Source organism: Malaclemys terrapin, chromosome 14 (genome assembly GCF_027887155.1).
Source record: "Malaclemys terrapin pileata isolate rMalTer1 chromosome 14, rMalTer1.hap1, whole genome shotgun sequence".
NCBI lineage: Eukaryota > Metazoa > Chordata > Testudines > Emydidae > Malaclemys > Malaclemys terrapin.
Genome location: NC_071518.1, coordinates 3,690,253 through 3,714,166, shown reverse-complemented (window position 1 = coordinate 3,714,166; position 23,914 = coordinate 3,690,253). Strand labels below are relative to the sequence as shown.

Here is a 23,914-nt window from a genome sequence, read left to right as displayed (position 1 = left end):
GTGCCCCAGGGTGATGGGGAAGAGATACAAAGGATGATCACAAAGGAGTGGTGCAAGGCAGTGAGGGGACAAGATGGGGAATCATCTCAGGAAGGAAAAGCAAAGAATGGGGGGGGGGGGGGAGAATTCCAAATTAGGGAAGGGACAGGGAGAATCCCAAAGGGGGAGGGAAAGAGGTAACACAAGGTGTTGGGGACCAGTTATAGTGAGGAAGGCATCATAGGTAAAGCTAATGGACAGACAGGAGGACACCTCTATGCATTTTCTTTTTTTTTTTTAATTCAACATTTAACTTAAAGAGGCAAAACACCACACTTGGGAAGGACCACAAAATTTAACTTTTGCCTGTGACCTTTTTCTCTTGGGCCTGGTCCACACTAACCCCCCACTTCGGACTAAGGTACGCAAATTCAGCTACGTTAATAACGTAGCTGAATTCGAAGTACCTTAGTCTGAACTTACCGCGGGTTCAGACGCAGCAGGGAGGCTCCCCCGTAGATGCCGCGTACTCCTCTCGCTGAGCTGGAGTACCGGCGTCGACAGCGAGCACTTCCGGGATCGATCCCAGAACATTGATTGCCTGCCGCCAGACCCGGAGGTAAGTGTAGACGTACCCTTGGATGAGGACTTTAACTGAAATGGTAATTGGACCATCACCAAGAACCAGTTAACACCTCTGCATTAGAGGTAATCACAAAGGAGGACGAACCAAAAAACAGATTGGAGTTATGGTAGAGGGCCTCAAACTCCCACTCCAAAAGTCAGGAGGTCTCTGGGATTGGGGTGCTGAGAGGAAAGTCCTTCTTACTTCCAGCACCAGGCAGTAGAGGGGCTTTCAAATTTATCACAGACCTGAAAGGCTGAGAAGGATCCAGAGACAACACCAAGCAAGAGGCCGGCTGCAGCAGAAAAAGCAGACTGGGCTTTTCACCAGGGCATTGCACCTGCATCTCAATGAGTACCCCATTCCCAGCTGGGACCTGGCAAATTCTCAAGACCCATTCAAAGCAAATAATAATTATTCAGATTCAATGCAAGCCATCTGCACCTGTGGGACACAGCAATATTCTGCAGGGGAAGGTAAATGTACATACTAAATCTCCTGAGTTTTGGCCAGCGTCAGCTAACAGAAGTAAGGGAGGTGTCAAGAGAAATTCATTCCACAAGCTGAGCTTTGTATCTACGTCCTTCCTAGATGGTGACAGCAAGTTGGAAAGCACTGGGTCTGTTATCAGTGGATATTTTTAAAACCTCTCAGGATGGACAGAATGCCTATTTGCTTTGAAGAAAGGATTGCTACAGCCTTTGCTCATGAAACCATCATATAATAATGATCTGGCCAGTTATTGTCCAGTATTAACACACTGGAAAGCGTTCAGAAAAGTGTTACAAAAGAATGATTCCAGGTTTTCAAAGCATGCCTTATAGGGAGACATCTAAGGAGCTCAAACTATGTGGTTTATCCAAGAAAAGATTAAGAGGCAACTTGATCACAATCCACAAGTACCTACATTGGAAAGAGATTTCAAACAGTACATCTCCTTACTCTAGCAGAGAAAGGCATGACAAAATCCAAAGGCTGGAAGCTGAAGCTAGACAACCTCAGACAAGAAATAAGATGCACATTTCTAACAGGGAGGGTGTAACGTTCCCCTCTGGTGTTATCTGGACCGGTGATCTGCTAGGCCACTCCAATCCTCGACTCTGGGAGCCAGCCTTACCCTGCTCCGCTGTGAGAACCCCCACTCCCGGGCTGTTCATGCACAGCCTCTGGCATGTGAGCTGCTCCCAGCTACATGAGTGAACACACTTGGCCAGCTGCTGCTTGGATTGTGCAACCGAATAACACTAGCCAATATCTCAGGTCCCAGACACAACCCTAGAAACCTCCGTCTTGCAGTGTCCAGTTATGCCCGCTGGACGCTGCAAGCTTATAGGAGTTTGTCAATTTAACAAAGAAATTGATATGTACCAGGCTTACTATCCCTAAGGGGGGGGGGGGGTCTCTGACATGCTTCAAACCACATTACACTTAGTTTTAGTTACATATTCAAATTGTGGTTACATAAGGCAGTAGATTTGGAAAATAATTTAGGGTTATACAAATAAGTAAAATGGCAGTAGGCATAATACTAATAAATGTAATGTAATACTGAACATCAATGTCTGTATACATTTGGTTTGGTATTTTCTCAAGGAAGTTGTGCGTGTCATGACTCATTTCAATATTATATAAATATTTCATACACTACAAAACTATTATCAAATTGCTAAATATTTTTCAGTAATTTTCATCAGAATATTCTAATAAGCGTTTTATTTTTCCCAGTTTCAATGGGGTTTAAACCAGTATTTACCAGTGCCCTGTCCTAAACTAGTTTTTCCCGGGAAATTGTCAACCCTGGTGAAAAGGTCAGTTTCCTCCACTCCATATTGGGATAATTTCCATTTATAATCCCCACTCTCCTTCCAAGGTCACAGTTAGCAGAAAACTTTTTTAAACCAATATAAAAAAGCAGCAGCCTAGCACAGGCCTGACTGATCTCAATGAAGTTTAAAGGCAGAATTCATTTCGTGCTTTTCAATGCTTTCATAAAATCCCGCACTAGTAGTAAACCAAATACTACTACATTTAAAGATATAAAATCAGTTGTTTGCCTATGAAGAGGAGATCTTATTTTAAAATACTGAACAAATACAGTTTGGCTTCCTTAAAATAAGGGGAAAGACTGCCTATAGACTTTTGGAGGATAAATAATTCAGTACATGAATGCCCAGGGCAGTACTGCAAACTAAAGTCTTACATTTATCCATATGGCAGGGACAATGCAGACAGTAATGACTTCAACCCTGACCTAGAAAATAACCAACACTTTCTTCTAGCTACAAGAGCTAATTCACTGAGCCCTTACTCACTCATGGTATAAAGGGCTATTGCACACTTCATTTACGTGGGGTAGCATCTGCTAAATTCTAAACCTGAACTCACAGCATTTTTGGCCTCTGCTCGCACTTGTTAATCCACTGACTAGAACAATTAAAGACTTATTCACATGAATGTACAAAAAAAGATCAGGACTAAGCAGAAATGGATCCATTTCTCGAAGGAGAACTGCTTAGAGTATGTACCTTCGTCTCATCAAAGCTGTGAGGATCAACAAAAACCTAAGCCAGTGTTTCCTATTCATAAGAGCTTGTGAATCAACGGTAGCAGCAAGAACAGAGAGGGAATATAGTGACTGAATGAAGCCGAGGCCTTCTCAACTGATCTATTTCACCATATGGTGCAGGACAACAGATCTCCTTATAGGAGCTCAAAGGGTCATTACACCTTAAAAATTCAACTCATCAACTTGCTAACCTCACTGGAAAGAACATCAGCAACTTGTGTTTTAAAAATTTGGACGGGCGCATGACAAAGCACAATAGTGTCGCATACTGAGCCCAATATGGAAAACTTGTATGAGTACGGTAAAGAGAAGAGTCTGGTCTAGGTACTTATGAGGTTCAACATTTCCACCAAAGGTTAGCAAGCCCCATGGCTCATCTGTCACTCGCTCTCAAATTAGCTGAACTGTATGTAAGTGTTCAACCATCCCCACTTTTGAGACTACTGGATAGCTTGCCTAAAATCTCTAGGAAGCCTCAAAGAATAGAAGAGGCAGGAAATAAGAGTAAACAGTGGGATTCTTGGTAACAGAAGCTCCTGATATCAATGACTGAATTTCCTCTCTCATTCCCAAATTACTCATTTTAGTTATTAAAAAGAACTCAAACACAGACAAGCATCCTAAGGACTCATGCAAAGAGAAAAAAGTCTGAAGGTGCCACTGTAACAGTCTTAATGGATCTCAATGATAGGAAATGAATCTTGAAAGCCATCAGATCAAAGCAAGATCTTGTGTGTGTAAGGACTGTTACTCTTGGAGCCACAGAACTTAACACCATCTTTAACAAATATTTTGCTCAAATAAATGAAGCAGCAGTCTCTCATCAGTGAAGAGGTATGGATCTTTTATGGGATTAGCATCCTACTTGCAGGATAAAAACTAGAGCAGATTTGGAGATAGCTCACTCAGGCGGTGGAAGTTTCACAGACTAAAGTAACACGGCTTGCCTTTTTCAGCAGAGAATGTTTTGTACAGGGTTTCCTCTTCTATTAGCATTTAAGTGATTTTTTTTGTTTTGTAAGTTTGTAAAGATTAATTGTATGTATTACAGGTGGGCACCACTCACACCTGGGTCACAAATGAATAGTAAGGATGAACTGATATGTTACAAGACAATAGGCTTCAATAACCTGAGATTAAGATTACAACTATCTTAATTACGTAAGGGGAGGTATTTGAAAACACTAATTTTCTCAAGAAACATTACAAAAGTCTGAAAATTCAAGGTGCTGTTAAAGTCAAACAGCATTAACTCTGACCTCAAGTATTAACAACTTTCCATCCTCATAACCCACTGCATATTACAATGTAAAATAGAGACATTTTGATTAAGGAGGGTTTAATAAGCCCATGGGTGTATAAATCCACTTTATGTACTGTGTGCCTGTGACATCAAGTAATTCGAGTACATATGATTTCTCATTACCCCACCCCATTGCACACAAGTTATATAATACCTGGCTCAGACCTTAAGAGGTATGTTGTAGCCCCAGATACAGAAACTACATGCCCATGCTCAGTCTTGTAGTACAAGAACATATTTAAAAGCAGCATATATATTTGTCCCTGCAAATTTAAACCAATCTGTTTGAAATTTAAGTGAAATTAGAGATATGGTAAAAGAATCAAGTTTATAATAAAACACTAATCTCAATCTTAACTAGGGAGAAAACCAATCTCTCTCCTCAATCTCATCCAACAGGTGTGATAGCTGTAATGCTCATACATGTTAGCAGGACAACAGACAAGCTGCCTTTACTGCATTCTCACCAGCTAAATGAAATGAAGAAAAAAAGCACCCAATAAATATACAATTAGAATAACTACCATCTAACTATTTCCAAACATATTGGATTTGCTGCTGTGGGATCTAGTGGGATCTGTCAGGCATTTGCAAAGCAATCCATCACCATAGTATTTCAGTACCAAGGGACAGTTATAATCTATATTGCAGTCCATCATGCAATATCTGAAATTCAACTAGTCCACACAGGAGAGAGGGAAATGCTCTTAAACAACAGAAAACTGTCACCTGGGAATGTTATAAAAAACACACTCCTAGAGCCAGAGAGTCCTTCAACTTTTGCCTCCTTTGAAAAATGTTTCCATAGTAATTAGAACTTCCAATTTTTATTGAACCACCAGAATAAGAGGAATGCCCCATCCCTAAAAAAAATGTATTTTTGAACCCATGAGAATATACATATGGTATAAGTAGTTTTTAAAATAGTGCAGATTCTTCACTTTACAGTAATGCTGAAAATGCAGTTTTTTCTAATTTACTTCAGTTATCCAATGGCTCTAAAGAAGTCAGATAATGTACTTTGTTGTAGGCATCAAAACGTAGATGGGTGATCAGTAAGACCTAGGAGTCTCAAATTATCCTGTTACAACACTTATGTGCGTAAACTATTGGCTTGCTTTTTATGACATAGACAAAAAAATCCTGTGTATTTTAAGCCTACATCTGAAAACCATAACACTGCCAAGCCTTAAAGGAAACAAAATGAACTAAACACAGAAAAAGTATCCATCTTAGTACCCTTCTTTCCAATACATTTACAGAACAAAATGCCATTTTTTATTCCGTGTGTAATTACACAGTTAAAATAATCACCACCTATAGTAAGTAGTCCATCTGGTTTACCGAGGGAGCAAACGTTGGTGCAGTATGATCAACATGACTAGTCTACACTGACCCTAGAGAAACATTTGCCTGCTCTACTGAACAGCATAAGGGTGCTACAAAACAAAACTCGCAAGAGGAGGGAAATTATACAAGACTTTATCCACTTTATTTTATATTCTACTTATGTTCTAAGCAGTTACCTTTTATCCTATTTTCAAATTATACAAAGCTGCTTCTAAAACTGAAAAGTATAATCTAACTTGGTTCTCTGCCACACATGCACAAAGACCAACACCATAACATCACTGCAAATTTGTATTTTCTTCTCACCAGTGCTCTCACCCACAAAACCAACATAGGGACAACCTGTCAGAGTAAAAATACAAGACATTGGTCATTACAATATTATAAAAATAGAAAGAGGTGCATAAGTGGAAAATATAAGTACTGTATATGAATATCGAGTTTGAGATTCACAACTGGACATTTCTAACTTCACTGGACCAAAAACTCAACTCCCCCTGGAGACAGGAAAAATTCAGTTAATCATTTGGATCACATTTAGATAATAAGATGGAGATAGGAATAACCATTTAGATTTAAAAAAAAAACAGCTTCAGAATAGAACAAAAGCATGTGAGCAAATTGTAGAACAGAAAACACCTACAACAGAGTAACCAACATGCCAAGGAAGCCAGTATTTAAATTCCTCACTACTAAGAGTAACCAGCATCTGTGTGGCCCCAAATAGGTAGAGTTCCACAGAACCTCCCACACAAAAATACAGATTGCTCTATGGAAAGATCTGCCACTGACTGAACCCTTCCCACAGAACAAAGCAGGTCATACCACTTCAACATTGATGTTTCATTAGCATATCAAACAATATGCTTAAGAATTTATCTATTCAGATATGGAGAGGGAGTCAAACATGGATCATATTTCACTTTCTCTGTAGTAATTATACATTTATACTGTCACCCACAGTGACCATTCAAAAGTGTCTCCCTGTACACCTTTCATTTGCTGACTCCTCTACCACTTGAAAGGGACAGAATCAACTTCTTATTAAATTAACTAATGACAAAAAAATCTAGTTCCTGATGGAACACACTTTAAAAACTTTTTTAAATGCACAAGGGTTGTCCTCTAAGGGTTTTTTTTTTCCTCACAGAAAAGGAAGAACATGGGAAACAGTGAATGTGACTACATATAAAAGTATCAAACTGATTAAACAGATTAGAAAAACAGAAAAATATGTAACCAACAACCTTCCTTCAGTTAGAAGTTTCAAGTAATTATAGCAGTTACTAAATAGTCAGATAAATATGATTTTCATGTTGACAGTGTCCCTTTAACATCTTTGTCTAACTGACAAAACTATCCTGTCTATGCCCAGTTTCTGGAGTCATCTCAGAAGATGAATTTTGCTTTAAGGATACTGTTTGGGATTTGTTTTCACTGTCTATAGGGCCAGGTTCCTGGTGGTAAGTGAGCACTTTGTGTACAAAACCACAGAAGGGGGGAGGGGAGCCCTTTCCTGCAACTAGATATCAAAACAGATCTACAACCTTAGAGTAGAAGCCAATCTGTAAACACACCAACTCTTGTGTCTCAATGAACAGGCTGATTTTCAATCCACCCCCCTCCCCCCTCACAAGACAGCTGCTCTCTCTGGGAAAGGGCAGAGGGCATTGGAGGGCTCAGCTCCTCCAGGCTTCTTGGAGGGAGACGAGACACGATTTGCCTTTATAAACATGCAATCAATCTCGTGAACTAAGGGGGGTGTAAATTCTGGACTGGAGAAGTGCAGCTGTTTTTTGCTAAGGGGCAAGGGTGGAGTGCAACCCCTGCCCGCAGTGCACAAAGGCTTTTCCAAGGAGAAAAATACTGAGCAATTTAGAGATTAAACGGGAAAATAAATAAATGCAGATCAGCGAGCCTTGCTGGCTTCAGGCAGATCAGCTTCCCCCTCTGCACGCACACAGCTAACGCCTACCCAGGGATGATGAAATGGGAAACGGAAATTACCATTTCAGACAACTTTTCATATTGTTCCTTCTAGCAAGTGCTGCTGCGCCTTCCCCCCACGGAGGGGGCTGCCCCTTCGCCCAAACACGTACCTCCCCACCGAGTGGCGCACCCCCCCAACCTAGGGGCTGCCCCTTCACCCCACATGCACACACCCCCCACCTAGGGGCTGCCCTCCCCCCCACCGACGGGCTAGCCCTTCGCCCCCACGTACGCACCCCCCCCACCGAGTGGCTACCTTCCCCCCCCACGCACCCCCCACCTAGGGGCTACCCCTTCACCCCCAACACACGCACCCCTCCCCACACCTAGGGGCTGCCCCTTCCCCCCCCACACACCCCTCCCCCCACCGACGGACTGCCCCTTTCCCCCCCACACCTAGGGGCTGCCCCTTTCCCCCCCCACGCACCCCTCCCCCCACCGACGGACTGCCCCTTCCCCCCTACCCCCACGCATACCTCCCCACCTAGTGGCTACCTTTCCCCCCCACGCACTCCCCACCGAGGGGCTGCCCCTTTCCCCCCCACGCACGCACCCCTCCCCCACCGAGGGGCTGTCCCTTTGCCCCCCACGCATACCCCCCACCTAGTGGCTGCCCCCCCACCGAGGGGCTGCCCCTTCGCCCCCACGCACGCACCCCTCCCCCACCGAGGGGCTGCCCCTTTGCCCCCCACGCATACCCCCCACCTAGTGGCTGCCCCCCCACCGAGGGGTTGTCCCTTCGCCCCCACGCACGCACCCCTCCCCCACCGAGGGGCTGCCCCTTTCCCCCCCACGCATACCCCCCACCTAGTGGCTGCCCCCCAAACCGAGGGGCTGCCCCTTCCCCCCCACGCACCCCTCCCCCCCCGAGGAGCTGCCCCTTCCCCCCCACGCACCCCTCCCCCCCCCAGGGGCTGCCCCTTCCCCCCCACGCACCCCTCCCCCCCCCGAGGGGCTGCCCCTTCCCCCCCACGCACCCCTCCCCCCCACGCACCCCTCCCCCCACCGAGGGGCTGCCCCTTCGCCCCCCGGACTCTTACTGCTCTCCACCCCAAGGCCCGTCTCTCCTACCCCGAGTTGCTCCCCGACCTCAAACCCCATTAACCCCGGTCCCGGCTCCTCACCCGAGGTCCGTGTTGGGCGCGCAGGGCTCGGCCCCTCCTCACACGCCGTCCCCCGGCTGCAGCCTCCCGGGCGAGCGAGGCCTCCGGCTCCTCCAGCCCCGCCGCATAGAGGAGGCGGCGGGCGGGGAAGGGGGGCTCGGGACCCGCCCGGCGGCGGCCCCGGCGCGGGGAAGCGCGGGCGGCTGGGAGCGGCGGCTCGGTCGGGACCCGGCGGTCGCGGCCCGCTCTAGTGCTCGGGGCTGCGGCTGTCGCGGCGGCGCCTCCTCGGCCTGCGCTCCATGGCCCGCCAAGCTCCTTCCTCCCTCGGCGGCTCCGGCCCCCGGCTCGCCAGCGCCGCCAGCCTCGCTCCCACCCGCCGCTGAGACGCGCCTGCCCATTGGCCCGCCGCACCGCGCCGCCCCATTGGCTGGCGGCGGCAGGGAAAGTCCCGCACGGGCTGACACAGGCCACGCTACGCGCGGCGTAAGCAGAAGACACCCTCCCCTTAGCGCGCCGGCGCGAGGCGGAGCCTGTTGTTATGCGCGGTGACGGTAGCGGCGGGCAAATCGGATTGGTTCGTTTATCGTGACGTCTAGGCATCCGATTGGCTGACTTAGGAGAATCACGTGAACGGCCATTTCCGGGGCCGGGCTATGTTGCTTCTGCTCCGCGGTGGCCTTAGAGGCCGTGTCGGCCCGCGGAAGAGGCTGCGCGGGGACGGCTCCCGGGAGCGCCCCGTTCGCAGCCCGCCCCAGGACAGTTGGGCTCGCGGCGCCTAGGGCGTGCCCCGCCCCCCCCCTGCCCGGTTCTAGCGCGGCCCCGGGGGCGCCAGGATCTCCGCTCGCTCAGGGGAGGGGCGCCGATCGGCTCCAACGAGATCATTGGCTCCAGGGCCCCGGTCGCTTCCTTCTCTGACCCCCGCCCCTCTGTCTCCGGTAAGGCGCTGCCTGCCCCCGGGGCCGCCCCCAGGCGGGGCACTGAGTGTAGACGGTCGTGCCAGAGCCAGGCCCGGGCTGTGCGAAGAGCGTGCAAGGAGAGGGGCCGGAGACAGCCGCCGAGGAGCCAGTCAGGAAAGGGCTAGGGCCGATCTCCGCGGGGAGGAAAGGAGAGGCCCAGGGAGAACCAGAAGCAGCAGCGGAGAGCAGGTCCGGAGCATCATGGGGAACCGCAAACGGCTGATGGTGAGGACTGGCCAGAGCTGGGGAACGACCTGCTGAGTCCGAGCTCATGCGGGGTCTGCTAGGAATAACCAGCCTGGTAAGGAGAAGGTGAGCCCAGCACAAAAGGGCGGGTGCTGGAGGGTGGATCCCAGGGGTAGGTGGGTAGGAGTGGGTGAGTGGACCACTGTGAAGCTGTCTTGCAGCAGGCCTGAGTGAAGGATTGCAGGCAGCCAAGACCAGAACAAGGGGTTAGTCCTGGAAGTACGTTCACTGGACGGGGGTTGGCCTGGCTGAGTGAAATGCTGCAGAGAGTTACCTAGTGGGAGACCTGACTTGGGGATACCAGAGAAGAGTTGGGGAAAGTGAGCAAATCTGGGAGCTCTCAGATAGATGGCCTGGAGGATGGAGCCCTGGAACAAGGTAGAAAGTCTGGGGATGGACTCTTGGGAGGGTGAATTGGAAATAATAGCCTGGGAGGGAGTATGAAAAACTGCTGTGATGGTATGTGTTCTAGTTTGGGGTTTTGGAAGAATGGTTTTATCATGAGGATTCTATGGACTACAGAACATGTACAGTACTAAATTATGCCTAGAAGTGAGCTTTTTGGATTGGATACTGTATTCCCTTTATGACTGGACCGAGAGGAAACTGAGGCAAGTTTACTTGTTCTGTGACCTGCTGGAGAGCGCTTGAGGCAGGGATCCACCTATCACAGCAGGTCTCCACTTTTTTATCCAAATCTTGAGACATCAGGATTCATTCTGAGCTCTTGTTTGATCATATTCCATAGTCAAGGCCCTGTTGGGGACTTATTGAGCTATGGTGCTTCTATCACAACTGTCATGGTAAGACATGAAATAATGCATCTGAACAAGCAACCCAGAACTTTTTTGCAGCCATAACACACTTTGAACTTCTCAGCCATGGCCAAGTCCCAAATTTCTCCCAAACTTAATCTCCCTTTTTCTTCTTGCACATATAACTCGAGGGAACTGCACATATGTTTTCCCCCTCATAGCTCAGGAAAGGCACCCACTTCTAGGCTCCCAGCTCCTCAGCTGTTACCTCTCTTGGCTGGAGACGCAAGGTTCTCTCTCTTCTCACCAGGGTTTGCTGGGCTACACAGTTCCCTGCCTACATTGAGTTCCCCAGCATGTCAAAGTGCTTAAGCAGGTCTGCTTTGCTTTCTCCACAGAAGTTATAAACAGCATAATCACCTAAAGTTTTAAGATACCACACAGGTTTTCCTAAGCAAGCCCATTTATTCTTAAGGTGAAAGCATTAACCGATATCTTTTTAAAATAAAAACCTGCACACATGCTGATTAGCTTACCTCCAACTCCAGCAAGGGTTCTGGTAGGAGTCAGTCCCTCAGACCTCACATGGAAGTTTTCCTGTGGTTATTAGTTCATATCATCTTTTGCTCAGGACATGAACCCCCATTAATCTGAGATTCTCCCCCTTTATACAAGTGGGGTCTTTGATCCTGTGACCCTGGTAACAAGTAATCACCTGACAACGGTTTCTCCTCAGGGTGTAGAATCAAAAGTTTGGATCCAGGGATTGGCATCTGTGTTCCCCTCTTCGGACGTATTTCCTAGAATTCTTGTCTGACACATGGTTTAAAGAGACCTTTGAAGCGCATAACATTTTCCAGGGTTTACATGAGTCATGTCTCCTGCTGAGGGACATTACATACAATCCCATGATAAGTCCACGCACTGTTTGTGCACGACTTACTCTTTACCTCATTGTATGTTCCAGTCTTTTTTTTATCCTTTATCATCCTATCCATTGTAAATGTGTCTCTGGGTGTCCCCCTTCTCTTAGCTAGTACAGACATTCTGTTTCCAGCCTGCTGATCCCAATACCTTCTGAGTCCTGTCCTCCTAGAAATGAGGCCTCATCCATGCCCAATTCATTATGTCAAGCCAGGCCTACGTTTGCCCCTAAACTCAGACTGCCCTGCCCATGCCACGATGGCTGTAACTGTTTTGTGTGAGGCTTTTTCATTCCAGTTACACGTGTCAGTCATATAAGGAAAATTGAGACCCTTATGAATCAGAACCTCGATTGGCCACTGAATATGGCTCTTCAGCCATTTCTCCCGCTTCCTTTGGGGATGGAGCAGTTTTCTCTCTCTCGTGCTGGACTGGTCTCCTGCCTTTGTCACAAAGGGTTTGAGGTAGCAACAAAAGCAGGGGATTGCATGCTTGACTGACACCGCCCTAATGCTGCACTTGGGATTACCGACTCCTGCTGGGCTGATGGTGCATTTTGGTGGTTCCAGCATTACAGTACCAGTGCAAAAATACTACAGTTGCACTGGATGTGGTTATGTGGTTTCCTTCGAGGAGAGGAAAGACCCTATTCGGACACAGACTGGCTAACCTAGTGAGGAGGGCTTTAAACTAGGTTCGACGGGGACAGGTGAGCAAAGCCCACAGGTAAGTGGGGAACATGGAGACCGGGGAGATGGGTCGGAAACGAGAGGGAGTGTGGGCTATATTGGCAGAGAGAAAGGAGAGTCAGGACAAAACTGGGAGGAAAGATCAAACCAGTATCTTAGATGCCTATATACAAATGCGAGAAGTATGGGGAATAAGCAGGAAGAACTGGAAGTGCTAATAAATAAATACAACTATGACGTTGGCATCACTGAAACTTGGTGGGATAATACACATGATTGGAATGTTGGCGTGGATGGGTACAGCTTGCTCAGGAAGGATAGACAGGGGAAAAAGGGAGGAGGTGTTGCCTTATATATTAAAAATGTACACACTTGGACTCAGGTAGAGATGGACATAGGAGACGGAAGTGTTGAGAGTCTCTGGGTTAGGCTTAAAGGGGCAAAAAACAAGGGAGATGTCATGCTAGGAGTCTACTACAGGCCACCTAACCAGGTGGAAGAGGTGGATGAGGCTTTTTTCAAGCAACTAACAAAATCATCCAAAGCCCAAGATTTGGTGGTGATGGGGGACTTCAACTATCCGGATATATGTTGGGAAAATAACACAACCGGGCACAGACTATCCAACAAATTCTTGGACTGCATTGGAGACAACTTTTTATTTCAGAAGGTTGAAAAAGCTACTAGGGGGGAAGCTGTTCTAGACTTGATTTTAACAAATAGGGAGAAACTCGTTGAGAATGTGAAAGTAGAAGGCAGCCTGGGTGAAAGTGATCATGAAATCATAGAGTTTGCAATTCTAAGGAAGGGTAGAAGGGAGAACAGCAAAATAGAGACAATGGATTTCAGGAAGGCAGATTTTGGGAAGCTCAGAGAGCTGATGGGTAAGGTCCCATGGGAATCAAGACTGAGGGGAAAAACAACTGAGGAGAGTTGGCAGTTTTTCAAAGGGACGCTATTAAGGGCCCAAAAGCAAGCTATTCCGCTGGTTAGGAAAGATAGAAAATGTGGCAAAAGACCACCTTGGCTTAACCACGAGATCTTGCACGATCTAAAAAATAAAAAGGAGTCATATAAAAAATGGAAACTAGGACAGATTACAAAGGATGAATATAGGCAAACAACACAGGAATGCAGGGGCAAGATTAGAAAGGCAAAGGCACAAAATGAGCTCAAACTAGCTACGGGAATAAAAGGAAACAAGAAGACTTTTTATCAATACATTAGAAGCAAGAGGAAGACCAAAGACAGGGTAGGCCCACTGCTTAGTGAAGAGGGAGAAACAGTAACAGGAAACTTGGAAATGGCAGAGATGCTTAATGACTTCTTTGTTTCGGTCTTCACCGAGAAGTCTGAAGGAATGCCTAACATAGTGAATGCTAATGGCAAGGGGGTAGGTTTAGCGGATAAAATAAAAAAAGAACAAGTTAAAAATCACTTAGAAAAGTTAGATGCCTGCAAGTCACCCGGGCCTGATGAAATGCATCCTAGAATACTCAAGGAGCTAATAGAGGAGGTATCTGAGCCTCTAGCTATTATCTTTGGAAAGTCATGGGAGACAGGAGAGATTCCAGAAGACTGGAAAAGGGCAAATATAGTGCCCATCTATAAAAAGGGAAATAAAAACAACCCAGGTAACTACAGACCAGTTAGTTTAACTTCTGTGCCAGGGAAGATAATGGAGCAAGTAATTAAGGAAATCATCTGCAAACACTTGGAAGGTGGTAAGGTGATAGGGAACAGCCAGCATGGATTTGTGAAGAACAAATCATGTCAAACCAATCTGATAGCTTTCTTTGATAGGATAACGAGCCTTGTGGATAAGGGTGAAGCGGTGGATGTGGTATACCTAGACTTTAGTAAGGCATTTGATACGGTCTCGCATGATATTCTTATCGATAAACTAGGCAAATACAAATTAGATGGGGCTACTATAAGGTGGGTGCATAACTGGCTGGATAACCGTACTCAGAGAGTTGTTGTTAATGGTTCCCAATCCTGCTGGAAAGGCGTAACGAGTGGGGTTCCGCAGGGGTCTGTTTTGGGACCGGCTCTGTTCAATATCTTCATCAACGACTTAGATATTGGCATAGAAAGTACGCTTATTAAGTTTGCGGATGATACCAAACTGGGAGGGATTGCAACTACTTTGGAGGACAGGGTCATAATTCAAAATGATCTGGACAAATTGGAGAAATGGGCTGAGGTAAACAGGATGAAGTTTAACAAAGACAAATGCAAAGTGCTCCACTTAGGAAGGAAAAATCAATTTCACACATACAGAATGGGAAAAGACTGTCTAGGAAGGAGTACGGCAGAAAGGGATCTAGGGGTTATAGTGGACCACAAGCTAAATATGAGTCAACAGTGTGATGCTGTTGCAAAAAAAGCAAACATGATTCTGGGATGCATTAACAGGTGTGTTGTGAGCAAGACACGAGAAGTCCTTCTTCCGCTCTACTCTGCTCTGGTTAGGCCTCAGCTGGAGTATTGTGTCCAGTTCTGGGCGCCGCATTTTAAAAAAGATGTGGAGAAATTGGAAAGGGTCCAAAGAAGAGCAACAAGAATGATTAAAGGTCTTGAGAACATGACCTATGAAGGAAGGCTGAAAGAACTGGGTTTGTTTAGTTTGGAAAAGAGAAGACTGAGAGGGGACATGATAGCAGTTTTCAGGTATCTAATAGGGTGTCATAAGGAGGAGGGAGAGAACTTGTTCACCTTAGCCTCTAAGGATAGAACCAGAAACAATGGGTTTAAACTGCAGCAAGGGAGGTCTAGGTTGGACATTAGGAAAAAGTTCCTAACTGTCAGGGTGGTTAAACACTGGAACAAATTGCCTAGGGAGGTTGTGGAATCTCCGTCTCTGGAGATATTTAAGAGTAGGTTAGATAAATGTCTATCAGGGATGGTCTAGACAGTATTTGGTCCTGCCATGCGGGCAGGGGACTGGACTCTATGACCTCTCGAGGTCCCTTCCAGTCCTATAATCTATGAATCTATGAATCTATGTGCATGGCTGTAGCAGCACTGAGTCCAGTTATGGACTAGTGTCCCATTGTGCTGGGTGCTGTACAAACAGAGCAAAAAGACAGCCCTAGCCTCAAAGAGCTCACAATCACAGAATCAGACAAGACAACCTGTGGGAAGTACAAAGAAACAGCCAGCCAGCAATGGTCAGCAAGACAGGAAGAGCTCAACAAAACTCTTTTGTATTGTGTATGGGGCTCATTTGTTTCTGACAGAGAGGTTTCGCTTCCACACCTACCGTGCCATGGGATGCATTCATTGCAGCCCCTTTATGATGACAAAGGCAAAGCAGCTGTAAGGCCCCATAGAGCTTATTCCTGACATAAGCGCTCCAACAGGTATGGAATCCGGGTAACCTTGCCCCCAGAAACTCCCAGCACACCGTTGAGATGAGTGTGGCTAGGGGCAGGCATTCCTAAATATTGGCTGTTTCCAGGTGTTAAAACCCTTAGTTTTTTTTCAGAGCCAGAGCACAAATTGGGGTTGCTCTGGCTCTGAAATATCAGATGCCTTTATCAGGCTCTGTAGGGATAGGTTAGAGCCTGGGTGTCTGACTGCATTGTTAAGAATTGTTAATTCTTCCATTGACCTAGCTGCATCTACACTGGGAGTAAAGTTGACCTAACTACAGTACTCGGGGGCAACGTTTCTCACATCCCTGAGCGATGTAGCTAGGTTGACCTAATCTTTAAGCACAGGCCTAGTACTGCTTGGCTTCTTAAGACTGTCCTGTCTTACATGAGATAAAAGGACAAAGCCTTACTTCTCTCCCTTCTCCGTAAGATCTAATGAAACGGTCAAAAGAAACAGACTAACTTGTCCTCCCCCCACTAGCTTCTCTTCTACACATTCCACTGTGAAACGCTGTGTCCAAGTTAGATGCCTTCCTCTGCTGCCTTAGGGCTGGTCTACGCTGCAAAGCTAGATCAGCTTAACTACATCGCTCAGGACTGTGAAAAATGTCACGTCCTGTGCAATGTAATTAAGCTGTCCAAAGTCTCGATATGGACACTGCTCGCTTGACAGAAGAATTCTTCCGTTAACCTAGCTACTGCCCCTCAGGGAAGTGAATTTACTACAGCTACAGAAGAACCCCTTCCAATCATCGCTGTAATAAGTGTCAACACTCCAGCAGCACAGCTGTGCTGCTGTAGCCTTTCTAGTGTATCATACCCTAATGTTCAGTAGTGAGCAAGAGGAGAAATGTCCTTTTTCCCCCTTCATATTCTAAATAGATTTTGCTGGGACAGTTTCCCTGAAAGACGTTAATGTCTTTCACGTCAGAGGTCCTGCATTATGTTGGAAGTGAAAACCTCCTTCTGGGTGGCCCCGACCTTTTTATTTGAACGCCACATATGAAAGCATGAACTGTCCATCTACTGGAAAAGGATTAAAGGTGACCTGTAAAAGAAAGCAAAATCGAGTTTCTTTTGTGTTTTTCCAGAGGGGGGTTTGATATATAAAAAAATCTATATTTGTAATGTGTGGGTTTTTTCCATTAGAACTTTTGGTGTAGTCTCCTTTAGACTCTGTGGATGACTAGGGAACTGCGAGGATTATGACTTCACAATAAATAAAATGTGATCTACTGAGAGAAATGACTGTTCTGGCTGTTTGCTTGCTTTTGTTCCTTCCACGTTAGCTGAAACATTTAGGGGAAAAAAATTCTTTAAGGGTTCAGCTCCCTTACCCTTCAATTAAGGCTTGAGAAAGAACACAATGCATATTTGAATCCCTCCACTAAAAATGGAAGACAAACCTTGACAACCCTAATATGCGGGGGAAGCAAGGAAAAATATTTGGATAAAAATATATATTTAGGCCTACTTTGTACAACACAGGGAAGCAAAAAAGGGCACAAATTCACTCTTCCTTTCACAGGCACCCTTTAAAGAGAAAAGATGCTAGAACGTTAGTCTTTACAGATGCCCACTCTCACAATAGCTGGAGTTTTAAAGCCCCAGCTCCTGGAGCCATGGGACTATGTGAGAATCTGTTTTAATTTTAAAAAGAAAAGCAGTTTATAGCTGGAAAATGTGGCTCAAGTACACTCTAAAGCTCAAAAAAACAGAAGACAAATTTAAAAAAAAAATTTTTTTTAAATGTCATGCATCTGGGTGGCTTCAGTTATGAATTCTAAATGCCTGAGGCAGGCAATACTGAGTTTTTGTTATATACACAGATGTTAAGTCTAAATTTTTAAGCCAGTAGAGTGATCACAATGGAAATTAGCAAGAAATCTTTCAAGATGCCTGTGTTCTTTCTTAAGGGTTTAATTCTTGAGGATACTCTAATATTTTTTTTAACCAAATTTCCAGAAAACCCCTAACGTGAGCAATCTCCTCAGTCCTGTAGTGAATGGGTATGGAGTTCTACCTCCAAGGCACTCTCCCCTTACTTTCGCCCAAACACTCCTGCTGAGATTCTCCAGTCTCCAGCTCTCTATCTTCCTCTGAACACCAGTGCAAGGGTGGGTGCAGACCTGAACAGGAGTAAATCCCATTTGCCAAAGACCAAATAAAACCCCCGCACCCTGTCACAATATATTTCTGTTAAATAATAAATACATTCTGACAAATAACTTCATTAACGCAGTGTTAAATTTGCCTGGTGGTGTCTTGTGCCCTTCCAGAATGTCAATTTCAGCAACACTCAAAACTTCTGAAAATCAGGAAATGAGTTAAAGTAAATGCCCATGCAACCTTAACTCTGGCCCCCTGAAGCTGGCAATAATCACTGTGAATTCTTTTCACGCACCCCAGCTGCATTGACTGTGCTAGGTGTAGCTATATTGAATGGTGCAGGGATTAGCTGGAGCATCTTGGCAGACCTGTGATTGTAACACAAGGTGGGTGGGGGGTAGTCCCTCTCCCTGACCCCCTCCCCATGTGTGATTGAAGGAAAGAAGTGCATGTGTACCTTGAGAGATTCCAGCATTGCGTTGTGGGGGTGGTGTCAGTAGCAGGGCACAGTTAGGTGGGAGATGTGGGTGGTCTGGGGGGGAGGGGTTATGAATGGTAGCAAAAGTAGAGTGTAATGTTAAATGGCATTGTGCATGTAATAGTGAAGGAGTTGTAAAATTTCTGTGGAGTAGGCAAAGTGTTTGCAGGTTGGGCAAATGTTGGTAGCTCCTGCTCAGTACAGTTCAAAGGCAGTGTGCACATGCACTCTGGGCATAGTGGGGCATCACTCAGAGAGGGCAAAGTAAAGGTTGCAGGGCGTGTATCTTAACTCTTGGTTGCCTGGTTTTCAGAAGTTTGATATTTGCTGGGTGGTGTTGTCTGGGATCCCACCTGGCAACCTTAACTCTGCATCAATTTATTTTGTCAGTGAATTGCCAGATTTTTGAAACAGAGAGAGGTTCTTGGTAGGAACTGGTGGTCATTAAGGTAGCATGACTGAGGATTGGGGGTGGGAGCCAGCAATCTGATCATTAGGCATCAATCAGTTTCCCTGGAGAAGGCTGAATAGGGATATGAGGCTAATTAGCTGATCAGGCTGATGAACCAATGAGCATCAGCTAAGGGGTATAAAGAAAGAAACAGGAAAGATGCAAAGGGGAGGATCTGGGCTAGGTGAGCACAGTATGTGCTGAGAGCACTGTTCTTCCCTGGCTCCTGTGGGGAGGGGTAAGAAACACTGTCAATACGTTGCTGCATGAGATTGATGGTGAGGGCAATGTAAATAAATTCATACAAAGTTCCACGTTAGTGGACAGGGTCTGAGAGGTCTCTGAGTCCTCAGAGGATGAGGATGGAGTGTGCCTGTTGCAGGCCACTATCAGGATTCCTACGTGCTCCCTCTCTGTTCATTTTGTTATAGTGGAATGAGGATAATGGTTGTGCTCTGAAGCTTTGGGGGGGGGGGAGGGGGGAAGAGTAATTGCTAACTGGCCAGTGACGGAAATTTCATCCATGGTCTGTCCCAAAAACTTGACAGTTTATTACATGGTGGATACAGTGACTTTAAACATGGGAGAGAAGACTTGTGTGTGTCTCTCTCTCCCCTGTCACTTACACTATTCCTCCCCCTGCAAAATATAACTCTGCCACCATTTCCATCTCACCCTCCCCTTCTGGTCCCATTAAGCCATCAGCATTTTGGAAGCCAGCCATAAATAAATATGCTAGAATCTGTTAACTTTAAGAAAAGCTCTTTGTTTGTTTTTCCCCAGGGGGCTGTATCTAGGGTTGCCAGGTGTCCGGTTTTCGACTGGAACACCTGATTGAAAAGGGACCCTGGCAGCTCTAGTCAGCACTGCTGACAGGCCATTAAAAGTCCAGCTGGTAGCACAGCAGGGCTGGCAGGCTCTCTACCTGGCTCTGAGTGGCTCCTGGGAAGCAGCTGGCATGTTCAGCTCCTAGGCAAAGGAGCGGCCAGGGAGGTACCATGTGCTGCCCCCGCCCACATGTGCTGTCCCAAGCACTGGCTCCACAACTCCCATTGGCCAGGAACCAGGGCCAATGGGAGCTGCAGGGGTGGCACCCGTGGACAGGGGCACTGTGCAGAGTCCCCTGGCTGTGCCACCGCCTAGGAGCCAGAGGACATGATGCTGCTTTCCGGAAATGTGTGAGGTAAGCACCACCTGGAGCCCGCACCCCTGCCCCAGCCCAGAGCCCCCTGCTGTACCCAGAACCTCTCATTTCTGGCCCCAGAGCCTGCACCTCCGGCCCAGCACCCATACCTCAGCCTGGAGCTCCCTCCCACACTCCAAACCCCTAGCCTCCAGCCCCATCCTGCACCCCAAACCCTTCATCCATGGCCCCAGCCCAGAGCCCTCACCCCCACCCTGGGCCCCAGCCCAGTGAAAATGAGCATGTGAGCGAGGATTGGGGAGGGTGAACGGAGGGGGTAGGGAGTAGAGGCAGGACCTTGGAGAAGCAGTGGCACATGGGTGGGGGCGTGGGCAAGGCAAGGTGGTTCAGTTTTCTGCTATTAGAAAGTTGGCAACCCTCCCTGTATCTCAAGAACCTCTTGCAGCAAATTTTCAGACAATCTGAATAAACATGCATAAAGCTAATTAGTATTTTAGGAAAAAGTGTGAGTGACTGTGATGGGGTTCGGTCACAGAGACGCCGTTGGGACTGTTACCTGATGTGCTGAGACTACCTCTGAGCCTGTATTCTCTGAGAGTTTGGGCCTTCAGAACCCTGCCTTGTTGAGCCAGACATGCAAGCCTGCTGCAACACAGACCTGGGGTCTGAACCACACTCCCAAAGCTGCAGACTTAACCGAAAAGAGCTTAAGAAGTGCTCCCGTCTCCAGCACCCAGACACAGCTCTCAATGGGATCCAAACCACAAATAAATCAGTTTTACTCTGTATAAAGCTTATACAGGGTAAACTCATAAATTGTCAGTCTATAAAACTGATAGAGATATGCACAGCTGTTTGCTCCCCTAGGTATTAATCACTTACTCTGGGTTAATTAATAAACAAGTGATTTTATTAAGTATAAAATTAGGATTTAAGTGTTTTCAAGTAATAACACACAGAACAAAAAGAAGAACAGGAGTACTTGTGGCACCTTAGAGACTAACAAATTTATTAGAGCATAAGCTTTCGTGGACTACAGCCCACTTCATATGCATCCGAAGAAGTGGGCTGTAGTCCACGAAAGCTTATGCTCTAATAAATTTGTTAGTCTCTAAGGTGCCACAAGTACTCCTGTTCTTCTTTTTGCGGATACAGACTAACACGGCTGTTACTCTGCAACACAGAACAAAGTAAGTTACCAAGCAAAATAAAACAAAACATGCAAGTCTAAGCCTAATACATTTAAGAAACTGAATACAGGTAAATCTCACCCTGAGAGATGTTCCAATAAGCTTCTTTCACAGACTAGACTTCTTCCTAGACTGGGCCCAATCCTTTCCCCTGGTACAGTCCTTGTTCCAGCTCAGGTGGTAATTAGGGGATTTCTCATGACTGCCGCCCCCTTTCTTCTGTTCCATCCCTCTTTATATCTTTGGCACAAGGTGGGAATCTTTTGTCTCTCTGGGTCCCCTCCCCTCCTTCTAAATGGAAAAGCACTAGGTTTAAGATGGATTCCAGTACCAGGTGACCTGATCACATGTCCTGTGAGACCCCTACTCTCCATTCTTTCCAGTCTGACTCACAGGAAGGCTTATAAATAAACAGAGCTATTTACAACCAATTGTCTTGGTTAATGGGAGCCATCAAGATTCCAAGCCACCATTAATGGCCCACACTGCATAGTTAGAATAGCAGTTCAGAGTAATGCTTCAGATACAAGAATGATACATTCATACAAATAGGATGAACACACTCAGATTATAAGCTTTGTAATGATACCTTACAAGAGACCTTTTGCATAAAGCATATTCCAGTTACATTATATTTACACTCATAAGCATATTTCCATAAACAGATGGAGTGCAATGCTACGGTGACCACCAGCAAGAGTTGGTGGCTGTACGCTGAGGACACCAAAAATTTTGTCCTGAGAACCTCTGCTTTAGACAGAAAAGTCTTTGCAATCTTAACTGTAGCAGAACTGGCTCTCCATTATAATATGAAATGAATTATCATCAACTGCTTTGCTGTAGCCAAATCCCCAGCACAGGATAATCCTGGGAACACCAGTGACTTTGAGAGGTTTTAAGTGACCCTATTCATCTCAAGGTGATAGTCTCAGTTGAATGAGAACACCCCACAGAGATTAAACAATAGCTCTGAGATGTGTGAAATAGTCCATTCACCTCATTGGGTGTTCCCATCCCCAGTGCTTGAGGCTGTTGTATGCATCAAGCATGCCTGTTCTTAACTCCTCATCTAGAGAATGTGGGTTTCCCAGAATACTGGCTTACATGGGGGCAGGGAGAGAGGCTCAGATCCCAACTTCAACCTGTGGAGAATGAAGAGAGGTGCTAAACCACCCTTGGAGCAGGCCTCCAAGAGCCCAGATGCCACACGAAAGGGGTAGGGAAAAAAGCTCAGACACCCCCAAAAGGACAGGGGGCCCCAAATCCCAATTTCCACATAGGAGGAGAGAATGTAGGTTTGACAGGTGACCCTGACCTAACCTCATGTTACCCTTCTGTGTCGCTCCCTCCCAATAACTGACATCCCCGACCTGAGCCCTCCAGCCTCTCTCCCTTTCCCTCCCCCCATTCCCATTAATCCCCTCCACTCTCTGTAGCCCCAAACTCCTCTCCCCGCAGTTCTCCCGCCCCTCCCAGCAAGCTTAATTGTTTTTACCATTGTATCATATAATCTGCACTGGGTGTGAATCATGACGACTATTAAGTTTGCTAATAAAGAAAAGGCCCATGAGGATCAGAGGACTAGTAAAAGTAGAACATCGAAAGGGCTGAGAGTGAAAGTTGAGCATCTGAGAGCAGAAGAGATTTTTGCTTTTAATTTATAACGCCTTATGTTAACAACTATTGAACTTCAATGCCTAATTCACATTAGCTGAACGCAGAGAGGCTGCTCCTGGAAGAAACCTGGGGAGAGGTGTTTGGGTCAGAGGTGTAGGCTAACATAGTGCTTGTGGTACTGTGAACAAGAGAAGCTGTTACGACACAATGTACCTGTTTCCATACCCTACACACTATTGCAAGAACTTTTGTACAAAGTGTGCCTTTATGAGACATCATTTGAAAACTCATAATTTGCTAGTCAATACTGTCCAGATAAAATGTGTAGCAACAACATATGTGAAGTTATAAGATTCCACTATATGGTGATCTTAACACATGTTCCAAACTGAGGTTGATAAACAGGTTGGTCTCAAACAAAGGAATGTGTGCGCTCCTTAATTTGCATTTAAGCAGCAAACAGTCATCAAGCAGGAAGGGAAACAAAAGAAGCTCCAACAGGTGAAGAAAATGTAGCAGGGAACATTCCTTCCTGTGGTCTGTCTCTTGAATCTCATCTGGAAACTTTTCCCAGGAGGGGACCGACACGATAAAAAGGAGGGACAAACACCCCCAGGCACCCCATCTCCCTCTCTCTCTGCCCATTGATTCACTGCACCAGGAGGGACAAAGGAAAAAGCCATTGAACGGGAGAAGGGGTCTGGAGCTAAGAAGTTTGGTCAGTAAGATTGCTGAGAACATGTGGTGAAAGAACTGCTCTGAATTTAACAGTTTGTTAGACACGAGTTGCATTTTATCTTTATTGTTCTTGTAACCATTTCTGACTTTATGCATAATTACTCTTACTCACCTAAAATCTATCTCTTGGTAGTTAATAAACTTGTTTTATTGTTTTACCGATTTCAGTGTATTTAAATTGAAGTGTTTGTGAAACTCCATTTATGGTAATAAGATGTGTACCTATTTCTTTTAAACAAATACAGACGCTACATGAGTTTGTATTGTACAGGAGAGGGCTGGGCAATACAAGACATTTGTGAGGGGAAATCTAAGCCTGGGA

At 46.0% G+C, this 23,914-nt stretch overlaps 2 protein-coding genes across 2 annotated transcripts in view; one reads left to right on the top strand and one right to left on the bottom strand.

The window, feature by feature from the left end:
- Positions 1-9,247, bottom strand: part of ANKRD11 (ankyrin repeat domain containing 11) — a 218,501-nt gene extending 209,254 nt beyond the window's left edge. Inside the window, exon 1 of the mRNA XM_054049315.1 lies at positions 8,937-9,247. The gene's annotated coding sequence lies outside the window, so the exon portion shown is untranslated. The remainder of the gene's footprint in view (positions 1-8,936) is intronic.
- The window catches only part of SPG7 (SPG7 matrix AAA peptidase subunit, paraplegin), a 231,957-nt gene that overhangs the window by 148,969 nt on the left and 59,074 nt on the right, over positions 1-23,914 (top strand). The window lies entirely within an intron of this gene.